Consider the following 8,361-nt stretch of genomic DNA (forward strand, 5'->3'; position numbering starts at 1 on the left):
TCCAATCCACCGTTGATGGGCACCTGGGTTGATTCCATGTTTTTGCTGTTGTATGACAGCAAATGTACGATTTCCGTAGGTCAGGAATCCAGGCATGGCTTAGTGTCAGGGTCTCACAAGGCTGAAATCAAGCTGCTGGTCAGGTTGGTTCAATTGGGAAATGACCTGTTCCAAACTCAGATGGTTAGTAGCAGAAGTCAGTTTCTCATGGCCTATTGAACTGAGAGCCTCCTTTTCTTGCTCTCAGTGGAGGCTGTCTTCATTTCCTGCTTGGCTGTTGGCCAAAGGTCACCCTCAGTTCCTCCTCAACATGACCCTTTGCTTCATCAATGCCAGTAAGATGAGCATTGTGAGGGGCTGGTGGTTGAGGGGGTGGGGTGAGAAGTGGTGATGGTTAATGCGTATAAAAAAAAATAAAAAGAATGAATAAGACCCAATAATCAATAGCTCAACAGAGTGACTATACTCAGTAATAATTTAATGGTACATTTTTAAATAACTAAAAGAGTGTATTTAAATTGCTTGTAACGCAAAGAACAAATGCTTGAGCAAATAGATACCCAATTTTCCATGATGTGATTATTACTCATTGCATTCCTATACCAAAATATCTCATATGCCTTATAAATATATATACCTACTATATATCCACAAAAACTTTTTCTAAAAGATGGACATTATACCTTAGTAATGTAATTGCAGAACTGAAATGATATATGCTATTACCTTTGTAGTATTCTGTTGGTTAGAAACAAGTCACAGATCCCATCCACAATAAAAAGGAAGGGATTACACAAGGGCATGATACCAGAAGATGCGATCTTCAAGGGCCATCTTAAAGTCTATCCACAACAGGGAGCAGAGAATGTTAGGCCTCCAGATGCTAGTTTGCTTCTCTGTAAGCCTAAAAGAAGTCCCCAAAACCAACAGCTGCTCAAATTTTGTTCACATGTTGTCACCTGCCAAATGCATGATCATCCTTCAGAATGCAGATCAACTATTCATTTAACCATGAAATTGTTATTTTTAAATTTTGTTTCCTATCTACACATTCCATTACTCTCTCCTCTGTTATACCATAGTGTTCTGTTCAAACTCCTAATAGAGATAGCACATAACACTTGGTATTATTGTTATCTGGTTATGTGCTTATTTCACACTATCAGCTTTTGAGGGCATGGCCTGTCTTACTTATTGAAATATTCATAGAATGTAGACAAATACCTGACATGTATATGGATTGTTCAGAGGTGTTTACTGATAAACTGCTATATTAAATGTCTCAAGATAAGGGATAATAAGTCCTAGAAAAATAAAATAGATGGTAAGTACCATAAGCAATCAGAGGGGTGAGAAATGACATTGATTTCATATGACTCCAATGAAAGCAAGTTTAGGCTCACTCTAAAAAGGAGTATGAAAAATCAAACACTGCAAGAGCTGATCTGTTTCCTCAAACTCACTAGAGTTTCTTATCATTACAGGCCAGGGGTCTGGGATTCCTGATTTTTTTAAAGTATGGGACCAAGGACCCCTAATATCTTTTCCTAACTTCTAACCTATGATTTCATGAAGTTACTGAGTGATTGATTCCATTAGGCATCTCATCTGTATTTTATTCTTGAGTTTGATATTTAAGAAGAATTCTTCTTGGAGGACATGATGAAGAAATTTGAAATAGATTGCGCTCAGAGCTTTTTTCAACAAACCAAACCTTCGGCTGCATTCAGGTGATGTATTTATCCAACATCATGCATCCTGTCTATTGGGATAAGGAAGAGGTACAGGAATAAGAATTCTGATTCACACTATGTGCTTAGGTTTACACTCACCATTTGGTGCAGAGAAGGAAAGAAGCAAGGAAGAGAAAGGCAAGACACCAAATGTTTTGGCCTGTGCCACATGGGAGAAGGCCAAAAAGAGAAAAACAGTCTTTCCAGTGGAAAGAAAATGGAGATAATTTAATTCTAGGCAGTAAGAACCCATTAAATGCCTTTCGGTGGAAAAAGCCTGAGAGATAATGACAGTAAAGACAGCAATGAGCCTTTTTCAACCAACTGTACCTGCTTCTTTTCTTGTATCCCTTCTCTAAGCTGCCTATCTCCCTATGAGCTTTTCTTTCTGCCTACAAAGAAATCCAAACCCCTCTTCCTCTCTGTTTCCCCTCCAAAGCTGTTTTCCTTTTCTTCATCCTCAGCCACCCAAACTTTTTTTTGGCTGATCGTCTAAATTGTATTCATTTTCTCAGGGTATTTATTCCAAGTTTGATCTCTGTTGCTGGAGTCTCAAGACTGGGACAGCCAAGAGACCACTGACTTCATCTGTCCTGAGTGTCTCAAGGTCTTGAGAGCAGGCCAGGGAAGAACAGAAAATATGTCTTCTTTCAAGATTTCTCTGCACTCTGTTCATGGTCTTTTCCACATGTGTGAAAGTAGATGTTTGATGGAGTTGGTAGTTTTGTTTTCTGTAGTATTTGTAATGTATCTCTACCATGTCACCTCCCACAGTCTATTTTATTGCTCACTGTTTTAAAATATGCTTTGCACATAGCACAGACTCCAGCAGCATGAGATGAAATGAATTGAACGTGCTTTCATTGTAGGCTGCTTCGGTAAACCCAGCAGACACTACAAAGCATTCGTGAATGAATCCTTTGTTTCCACCAGAAAATAATTAGGTTCCAGGTAAGTTAAAATCAGTGCCAATGTCTATGAAAGGAATATTGGCACTATCTTTAAAAATTAAAAAGTCACTTAGCATTTGACCCAAAACGTTATTTCTAGGAATTTGTCCTACAGATTTATTTACACATGAGTAAATGATATAGGTTTAAGATTATTATACAACATGCTGTTTGTAATAGCAAACCAGAAGAAACAACCTGAGGCTTAAAGAACAGGATTCAGATTAACTATATCACAGCACATGGTCACAATGAATTAAAAGGCAGCTCTTAAGAGAAATGAGTCAGATACTTCCATACTGATATGAAACTCTATACAACATATGTTAAGAAAAGTATGGTGCAGAAGGGTATGTATATGCTCTATTCATAGCTACCATTTCACACCATTTGTGTTAAAATATATATTCATGTGTACATTTGTGCATATATACACATATAAGTAATTTAAATACCATAAAATTTCAAGAAAAATCAATGCAAAGCTTTATCCATAGCTACCACTATCTAAATATTTGTTACACTGAGTACAGTGGCATTAGCTTCTGAAATCCAAGCCTAAACTTGAAAATGGCTGGAAATGATCCAGTCTCTGTTAGCTAAGCATATAAGGAAATAGCTAGCCTGCACCTGTGGGAACAAAAACAGGGTTTTGCCTCACTTACATCAATAGACCAAGAGGACGTTAACTTTCTCCTCTATGCGGGTCTCTCTAAATCAATTAAATTCAATACTTAGAGTCCTGACAGGCCAGGAGCAGGCCTTCAGATTTCCTCATATTGATTCTTCTTTCTTTTAAAGTTCTAAATCAAACTACTTTTTTTCAGGCCTTGCTCAAGCTTTCCCCCACAAAACATCTCAACTGTGAGAGCCCCCAGTAACGGCACTCTTTCCTGGCCCTGAAGAGGTTTTGGTCCAGGTCTTTACTGGGTACTTGACATATTATTATCTTCATGTATGTATTCTGAATTCCCAATTAGACCATGAACACCTGCAGAGCAATATTACTCACCGGAGATAGATGCGGATTCAAATCCAGTAGCTGGAAACCACATGTTGCTATGTAAGCTTGCACTAAAGCTCTCTAAGCCTCATCTATAAAATAAAAATGATAAAACCTACTTTAGGGGTTTGATGTGATGATTGAATCAAGCAACACATGAGAAACTGCCTGTCCCTGCATCTGATACATGTGAGTATTAGATATGAGTCATGTTGCGCCTCCTTCAGGCTCTAACAAAGTAATTTTCAGAAAGAAGTCATTGGTGCATATTTATTTATTATAACATGGGTTTTTTTTTAAAGAAAAGAAACCAAACATATACATAATTTTCAAATATAAACAATGCAGTAGTCAAATATCACGCAGGGCAGAATTTTATATTAACATCCCCTCTATCCATTCTACATGACAAAATTATTTTCAGTAATACTGTAAAAAGAAATAGTAATGGCCAGGAAAGAAATGCAGATGTATAATTTTTATTTTATCTAACTTCATATATATAATCATTTTGGTAAAAATAATTTTAAAAATTAAACATTCTAATAAAATAAAGGAAAATAAAACATTGATGCTTTTTAATCATGTTAATTTTTTTATACAAAGGAAAATACCCATATATTGGTCTATGGCAGTAATAAATAACATTAAATTTTCTCTTTTTAAGTGTTAACTTAGAAAAATTTATCAATGACTTCATCTAATTTGACCTTTGCATCTTCACGTTCAGTGAATAGTCTAGCAGAATTTACCTACCAATCTATCTTGAGAGCAAACAATATGTCATAATAATTTTAATTTGGAACTTTCTTTCACATGAAACAACAGACGTAGATTTAAACATAAGGATAATTTTGGCAGAGTCAAAAAAATTGAACTTAACAAGAAATTTTGGAAATTGTAATATCCTTATATCTTTGTCTTTAGGATTTATCTAAGGGCTTTCAAAGGTCTCCCAAAAAAATTTCTATCAAAATGCTATCTTCACCAGAAAAATTTGTCAGAAATTTCTTTTCTGTAATTTAGTAAACACTTCCTGGATTTCATCCTATACATGAATCTGAGAAAAATGACTAAATAATAGTAAACATTGGCTTTTTTTTCCCCATTGCTTTAAAATGGGTATCCAGTGTTTGGTATTCAAACACTGACTTTTGATTTCTTCTAGCAATGAAATATCAACTCTTTTGTTGTTTCTCTTGGCATTTGAACTTTTATCCTTTTTTAAATGCAAATATCCAAGTTTCTTACATTTTGTTGTTGTACAGCCTTCTCTACAATATCTATGCGCAGATATTCAGGAATAATTTTAAAGCTTTGTGTTTCACTGTGTATTTTTCAAGTCTGACTGTGGCTTCTTGCAAATATTTTTATATCTGATTAACCTCATCTAAAAATTTCATGCCATAAAAAAAAGAATTTAAAAAACATTGCTTACATCTATTATTGTTTGTTTTGAACCCGCTGTTTAAATGCAGGAATATGTAAGTGATGGAGTTGGTTGCCCAGAGACCTCAAACAATTATCATCTGTTATGAGCTTACTTTCAAAACAAATGCATATTGTTTAATTCCATGGGCCAGAGACCAACAGTATAACTGGAAATTCTCCACATTAACTTCCATGTAGTAGTATGCAAAGCTATTAAAGGATTAGTAATGAAAATGTACTAATAAGAAGCTTATGTAAGTGTTACTAAAACTCAACAGGTGATGAAAATATTCTAAATTTAGATTATGGCAATGGCTACACAACTCTGTGAATACACTAAAAAATCATTGAATTGTATACTTTATATAGGTCAATTTTATGGTATGTGAATTAAGGTAAAAAACCTTAAGAGGAACTGCAGTGATTATTTAGAACTTAAATCAGTAATATATTTGGGGTGATAGGAGTATCTCATCACTGGCATTCTGTATAATTACTGATTTATACTATTCTTAAATTCCCTACAATAAGCTCTCTATGGTCTGCACCCAGGGTCAACAGCACTTGTATCCTTACAACCTTGGCACACCACTGGATTGATTAGTGTATTCATAATTCTATGTAACATAATCATTATTAAATTCTACTCCATTAGGCTTGAAATTGAGGGCAAGGATCCAAATATATGCTTTGTCTATTATGACTGCTCAAGTGCTAAACCACAGTAATTCAGGGGATTGTGGAACCCAGTACTAAATGACGTATTCAGGAATGACCTTGCAGTATCCCTGCTTCTGATCCTGAATTTTCTGTTTTTCAGTTTCTTATCTGTTTCTGTCTCTCTCCCCCTCACTCTTTCTCTTCTTCTTCCTTTCCTCTCTCCAGCATTCTGTGTTAGAAATATCTGAAAATTATTCTGACAGGCTTAATGTTCTTAAACCTGCTGGTTGCCTGAGACTTTTTAACACCGGCTGAATAAGGTGATCTTTCTTTGCTAAGGTGTGAAGGCCACAGCAGCTATGTAGCTAAAACACCTACATTTATACTAATTCCACCTCCTTTTCCTGCAAAGGCAGGAGAAATTTTAATCCAGATACCAAAAGTTTGCTTTGTTTTGAGGTGGGTGGGATGTTAATGTTAAGACGTGACTTAGTTGTTTCTCATTCCCTGCCAGGGTGGTGGGCTGGGGAGAGTTCAGAAATTAACAACAGAGCAATCACTTATGTAAGCATACCCTTTATGGGATGTTTCTGGCAAAACCCAGAAACTATGGCTCTCCTTTCCATTTCGGGTCAATTGCCCTCTCTTCACTCTCTATTCCAAACAGCACAATTATCCTGGAGCAAGCAAAAGGGAAGGGCCTCGCCCAAAGTCAAGCCTTTTCTCCCGGTCAAATGTGCTTTCTGTCCACTGTTTTCCAGAAAGCTGTATTCTTTTTACTGCCAACTTTTGCAAAGTGTGTTGACCTTCTCATTTTCTTTGTTTTTAAATTTAATTTAATTTTAAGTTCTGACATACATGTGTAAGACGTGCAAGTTTGTTACATAGGTAAATGTGTGCCATGGTGGTTTGCTGCACCTACTGACCCTCTCATTTTCGATCTCTTCTCTTGTTTTCCATTTCCTGATCTCCTGATAGAGTATGTCCCTTTACCCTAAGACACCAACGGATGGTGCCCTCGGACAAATAAAAGCCCAAGAGACAGACACACTACGTGGACAGGCTCCCCGAAGTGAGGGTCACTCATCTGTTCTCCCTGCAATAAAGGAATGAGCAACGTTACTCAGCCTGACTATCCAGGGCTTACCAGAGTAGACAACGTATGCCAAATCCCACCTTCTGAGAGATCAACTATTCTCAAAATAGGATTTGGGTGTGCGTGGGTATGGTTGCGTGTATGTATATGTGTGGAGGGGGCGTATCTATTTTGAAAAAGCATATAATAGAGCAGTGGAAGGCAGTACAGTGCCCTGGCTAATAGACTGGCCATTTGTGTGGTCACTGACAGGCTATGGAGTCTCACAACATTATTTTTTCTCTTTAAACCTCAGTTTCTATATATGTAAAATGTGACTAAGAAAATATCTCCTTCATTGAAAGGCAGATTTTTTTTTTTTTTTTTTTTGGTTTTTCAATGTTTATGAATGTCTGACTTCATTTTCTGTTGCTTTTAACAGAAAACCTCAAACGGAGTAATTTATAAAACAAGGAATTTATTACTTCCAATTATGGAGCCTGGGAAGTCCCAGGTTGAGAGGTCACATTTAGTGAAAACCTTCTTGCTGGTGAGAACTCCCAAGACAGTGTAATATATCACATGATGAGAAGCCTGAGACTGCTAAGATGCTCAGGCCTTCTTCTTATAAAGCCACCAATCTCACTCCTATGATAACTCATTAATCCATGAATGAATTAACCCATTCAAGAAAGAAAAGCCCTTATGATCCAATCATCTCTTAAAGCCCCATTTCTCAATAATGCCTCACTGGGGATTAAATTTCAACATGAGTTTTGGAAGGGACAAATATTCAAACCATAGCAATGAAATTGGGATTACCTTACAATCTGAGCTGTTTCATATTATTTGTATACTAGTATGACGGTTAATGTTAAGTGTCAACTTGATTGGATTGAAGGAAGCAAAGTATTGTTTCTGAGTGTGTCTGTGAGGGTGTTGTCAGAGGAGATTAACATTTGAGTCAATGGACTGGGAGATCCACCCTCATTGTGGGTGGGGACGTCCAATCTGCTGCCAGTGTGACTAGAAAAAGCAAGTAGAAGAAGGTGGAATAAGCTGTCTTCCCAAGTCTTCTGGCTTTCGTCTTTCTCCCGTACTGGATGCTTCCTGCCTTTGAACGTCAGACTCCAGGTTCTTCGGCTTTTAGACTCTTGGACTTACACCACTGCTTTGCCAGGGGCTCTCTGGTCTTCAGCCCCAGACTGAAGGCTGCACTGTTGGCTTCCCTACTTTTGAGGCTTTGGAACTCAAACGGAGCCACTTCTGTCTTCCTTGCTCCTCAGCTTGCAGATGCCTTGTTGTGGGACCTCACCTTGTGCTTGTGTGAATCAATTCTGCTTAATTAACTCCCTTTTATTAATACATATATCCTATTAGTTCTGTCCTTCTAGAGAACTCTAATACTACTGGTAAGTACCTGCTGGGGTTTTTGTGAGGCTTAAAGGTAATAGTGCCTGTAAAATGCACTTCACTCTTAGGGATTCTCCAGTGACAGATGTTTTCAAG

This window comes from Sapajus apella, unplaced genomic scaffold (genome assembly GCF_009761245.1).
Source record: "Sapajus apella isolate SASKATOON/1434 unplaced genomic scaffold, GSC_monkey_1.0 scaffold78, whole genome shotgun sequence".
Taxonomy (NCBI): domain Eukaryota; kingdom Metazoa; phylum Chordata; class Mammalia; order Primates; family Cebidae; genus Sapajus; species Sapajus apella.